This window comes from Alnus glutinosa, chromosome 5, assembly GCF_958979055.1.
Source record: "Alnus glutinosa chromosome 5, dhAlnGlut1.1, whole genome shotgun sequence".
Classification (NCBI taxonomy): domain Eukaryota; kingdom Viridiplantae; phylum Streptophyta; class Magnoliopsida; order Fagales; family Betulaceae; genus Alnus; species Alnus glutinosa.
The window spans coordinates 20,215,005-20,220,887 of NC_084890.1; positions in this window are offsets into that span (position 1 = coordinate 20,215,005).

Here is a 5,883-nt window from a genome sequence, read left to right on the forward strand (position 1 = left end):
CGGATTATTAGCAATTTTTTTGTCCATATTGCTAGCAATCTAAATAGCAAATGTGAGAGAACTATTACAAAAAATTCTGCAACTAGTGGCGTGTCAACAGTAACATACTTTTTGACACGTCACTAATTAGTGACGTGTTAAAAAGTAACACCTCACTAAAATAATTAGTGGCGTGTTAAATCTCACACGCCACAAAAATTGTGACGTGTCTGATTGACACGCTACAATTTAGCGGCATGTCAGTTTAGCACGTCATAAAATTTAATTTTGGTTTTTTTTTTTAAAAAAAAAATTATTAAGTAACAAATTTTAATTACTTTAAATAATGATTATTTATACTGACTATTTTTATTAGGATTAAATAACTTAATGTAGAGATTGAAATTAAATTAAACTTTTTAGTCTTTAAATGTTGTCATATATTTTGGTTTAAGTATTAATATATAATTAATATACTTGCAACTATAATATACATTATATAATATGTTAAATAACTATAAGTAACCATGTGTTATTAATTTATAAATATAAATATAGAATACTTAATATTGTATTACAAAATTATATATTGTAAGTAACCATGCACATGCAATGTTGTAAGTAACCATGCACAAGTAATAATAAGTAAAGCATGCATGAACATTGTATAATAATAATTAGTAAGCATGCATACACATTGTATAATAAGGATGTATGCACAAGTAATATTGTAAGTAAGCATGCATGCACAATGTATAATAAGTAAGCAATTACCACACATGTTATATAATATGTATATAAGGTATAACTAGTTATTATGTAAGTATATATATATATATATATAAAAAAAAAAATTTATATTTTAGTGGCGTGTCACACTGACACGCCACTGACATTTCCTAGGGCCATCCGAACATCACTTTCGCGCTGCAAGATGCGCCCCTTGGCCTGATTTTTATTTATGAAAATCTCTCTCTCTCTCAGCTACGCCGGCCGCCGCCCTCTCCGTCAACGGTGTACGGTCTCACTCTACTCTCTCTCTCTCTATAGCCTCTCTCTCTCTCTCTCTCTCTCTCTCTCTCTCTCTCTCTCTTCCGGCCCCAAGTCCTCCCAGCTTCGACGACCACCGACACCATCCACCCACGACCGCCAAAGATCACCGCCACCCATCTCTGGTCCTAGCTAGCCTTATACGGTTATTTTTTTTTTTTTTTCTTTTCAGTTATATAATATCTTTTCACTTTTCATTTATTATTATTATTATTTTTATTGCAATCAACGGCCCCATTTATATCTTTAATTTATATCAGAATACCTGTGATCATATATATATATGTCGTTTAGATATTTTTTTTCAAATATCTACCATGATTGTTGAAAGATGTAAAGGGAAAGCTAGAGAATCTATTGCATATTTGAAGAGTTCTTACTTCAATTTATGTTTTAGGCTCTCTGTTCTGTTTCAGTTGGAGCTGATAATAGATATGTCAAATATTTGAGAACCAAGGAAGCACTTTGATTATTGCAGATATTTGGGCAGATATTTCACTCTTCAAGTTTTTTTTTTTTTTTAGTGCAATATGTTTCTCCATTCATATCTGATATGTATATCTAATAGAATATGCTGTCCATTTGAGCTTTTTTGTGTCCTATTATAATTATGCTCTGCTGCGTGGCTTATAGTTATATGTCCTGGACTAATTAAGCAAAAAAACAAGGCTAATTAATTAATAATATTGGTTACCTTGTTCTAATTTTTTTTTTTTTTTTTTAACAAATTTTAACTCATTTAGCCATTTCATTTACATTTGGATCTAATTTAATGATTAATTCAAAAGGAGAAGACAAATTACACCAAATATTCAAAATAAAATCCATATTACACCAAATATTTAAAAGTGTAGTGCAGTATATACCCTAAAGAGAAAGGTTGCCTGTTCACAACATTTGTGCACATAATTTACTTGGTTTTATAGATCATTGCATTAATAATCATTAAATAAAAGGATAAACAAAAAAAAAAAAATCAATTAAATTAAATGCTAAAATATTAATCCAAGTATATATATATATATTAGAAGTAATTTAGATTTTGTTAACATTACGAAGAAAATTAAATTACTATTTCTTTTTTATCTTTCCTTTCAACGATTGTTATTGGTGTGCCCTCAAATATATTCTGAGTTGAATGTTCGGTACTCACCAAACATCTTTCTAGTCTGTTATTTTAAAATCTTGAAGGTTTATGATCGCAGTGACCTCCCTATAAGCAGTATATATAGTTTCGTCATGGTCGACTTTTAGATATTTTGGGGATGTGCTAAATAGCAAAACTCCGACCACTTTTATTGCCATGGCAATATTAGTTAGTGTTGAAATTTTATATTATGGTCATGAATGCTTGAGTTTCACACCCTCTGAATTTCTCCAAATTGTAGGTGTAACAATTGTTGTCCTTATGTAGTATAATATATATAGCTAGTTTCTTAGAATTGTGGAGTCACATCTGTTATATTTTGTATATATATATATATATATATATGGCTATTGTGTGTACATGTATTCTGAAATAGAAAGTCTCTATTACATTAAACCTTTTTATGGTACCAAAATAAAGGTCTTGAGTTTGAGTTGTCTTTACAATTTATTTCACATTTCAATTAAATATTTTACGTGTCGGGCCTCACATGTGGAATAATTTTAAACACACACATAAGGAAGTGATAAAATATTTATTAAATTATTACTTTCATCATTTTCTATTAGCTTGAGCTTATGTGATAATTAATAATTGGGATAAGTAAGTGCAAAATCGGTCCTTATGATGGACTAAACTACTACTCGCTTCCTATCGTATCAAAGTGAATTCAGAAGTTCTTCGAGTCCAATTTTGTTAAAACATTTTACGGATTCTATTAGGTGTCACATCATTACCAACAAAATGACCACACGTGTCACTCTTAATAAAAAAATAAAAAAAAAAAAAGTATAAATATATAAGACTAAAAATTATTTTTGAAAAAACAAAAAAACAAAAGAATTGAAAGAGGTGCATGGCCGGGGGTGGCCACGCGCCACCTCTTTCCTTTTTTTTTTCTTCTTTTTTTTTTTATTAAAAAAATAATAATTTTTTAAAAAGTTTTACTTGCTCAAAGATGTACATTAGACAGCTGAAGTTATGTTGTTGATCAACGTTGAATGATGGTTTCATGTAAGCGTTTTATTTTATTGGGATAAATGCAAAATTAGTCCATATAGGTAGCCTAAATTATAAATCACTCCATGTCATATCAAAGTGAACTGAGTAGTCCCTAAGTATGCCAAAAAAACGATTTAGTCCCTAGAGTCAAATTACTTTAAAACATTAAACAGATTCTGTTAGGTGCCACGTTAACACAAACAAAATGACGACTCCTGTCACTCTTAATAAAAAATATAAATATATTAATAGTATATATTATAAAACTAAAAAAAAAAAAATGATTTTTTTAAGCGAATAAAAAAAAAAAAAAAAAAAAGCAAAAGGGATAAGTGTGGCCAACGAGCAACCCTCGACCACCCTTGGGGTGGCTCATTGGCCACCCCTAGATGTGGCTAGAGGTGGCTTGCCATGGGGGTGGCCTTTAAGCCACCCCTACGTTTTGAGTTTGAACTGTCTTTGCAATTTTATATCACATTTCAATTAAGTATTTCATGTGTTGAGTCTTACATGTGAAATAAGTTTGAACACATACGTAAGGAAGCGTTAGAATATTTATTAAATTATTACTTTCATCATTTTCTATTAGCTTAAGCTTATGTGATAATTAATAATTGGGATAAGTACAAAATAAGTTTATGCGGTTGGCTTAAATTACTAATCTCTCGCAATTGTATCAAAGTAAATTCAGAATTCCTTCGAAAATGCCAAAAAAATAATTTAGTCTCGAGTCAAATTCTCTTAAAACATTTTACAGATTTCGTTAGGTGTCACATTAGCGCCAACAAAATGAAGACACATGTCACTCTTAATAACAAAACTATAAAAATATTAAAAATCTTAATATATAAATCTAACAAAAAAAAAGAAGAAGAAAAGAAAAGAAAAGAAAGAAGAAAAAAAGGGTTGGCTGCAATGTTGAATGATGGTTTTCATGTAAGTGTTTTATTTTATCGGGATAAATGCAAAACCAATCCATGGGATTGGCTTAAATTATAAATCACTCCTTGTCAAATCGAAGTGAATTCAGAGGTCCTTGAGTATGCCAAAAAAATAATTTAATCTCTGGAGTCAAATTACATTAAAACATTTGACAGATTCTATTAGGTATCACATTAACGCCAATAAAATGATGATACGTGTCACTCGGATACCTTTAGGGTGGCTCATAGGCCACCCTAAATGTACGTGGTTGGAGGTGGCTTGCCATAGGGGTGACCTGAGAGCCACCCCTAGCCAGATCAGGGGTGGTCGAAGGTGGCGACAAGCCACCACTCGCAACAATCTGGGGTGGCTGCCTAACTGACAGCCAACCCTATCTTCTTTAAGAGTGATACGTATTGTCATTTTATTAGCTATAATGTGACACTTAACAGAATCCGTTAAATGTTTTAATGAAATTTGACTCTAAGGACTAAATTATTTTTTTGGCATATCCCAATGAGCTCTAAATTCACTTTGATACGACATGAAGCAATTTGTAATTTAAGCCAACCATAATAATTGTTTTTGCATTTACCCTTATTTTACATCTCATCCCTTACTGATGGTTTCATGTTGCTTCTAAGTCTAATATGAAGAGGAGGACATGGCCATAAGAAGAAGATAGCAGTGATAGTTATAGCTTCCATTGTAGTTGTTTCCATAATTCTCTTAGTTTGCCATTTCATTTGCAGATCGAAGCAGAAAAAACTTGAAAGGTAAAACTACTTTGACCACCTATATTGCAAAGTATGTAGCCTTAATGTCTAGTAAAAAGAATGACATTTACTATGACCATGATAGAACTATTTCACAATTACAAAAATTACATGGTCATGATAGGACTATTTCACAATCACAAAAATCACATGATCATAATAGAAAGACTTTCATAATCACAAAAATTACATGACGTGACCATGGTAGAAGTACAAAGATAAAAACTTCAGGAATATTTAGAGAGAGAGAGAGAGAGCTCCAGCAGTTTTGTGAATGATGGAGGAACGGGAGAGAGAAAAGAGGAATGAGAGAGAATACTACAGCTGTAAATTTTCTATTTCTACTTTTTTTTTTCGAACAACTTGTTGTCGAGAAGGACCAATAATTTTTTACAAACAAAATTAGTGCCAACTTGGCACAAAAGGACCCGAGAAAAACCACAGTAGATGCTCCACCATTTCTCTTTTATAAATCCTAACCCTAAAATATAGAGGATTCTAATCCAGACTTCAAGCGCTGAGTATTGGCAAAATAGGGAGAGCCTTTATTGAGAATAATAACTAGAAAAGACAAATGGCAATCAGATTTATACTAGGATTCTATATGAAATCAGTTCCTTAACTCTATGAAAAAAGTACTTGGACAGCTTAAGTGTAGATGAAAACGACTGTTTGAAAGAAGAAACAGGATCTCAAAAGGTTCGTGGAGCATGTGACGGCTCTGGGTTTTGTACCTCGTGGAAAGGTTTTAATTTAGAACTTCATTTGAAGAGAAAAACATAACCATCTATCCTTGTTGTATGGGTATGGGGTTTCTACCAAATGGAAAGGTTTCAAGAAGAGGAATTCAGGGAACCTTCTGTAACTGTAAAGCATACTCCATCTAATGGACTTCATAAATAGATCGAATGCAAGATGTGTTGTGTCTTATTGCAGATAAGCAGAATTAAGAATACTTACAGAGTTTGGAGTTTGATTAATAATCAAATTAGAGAAATGAATCAC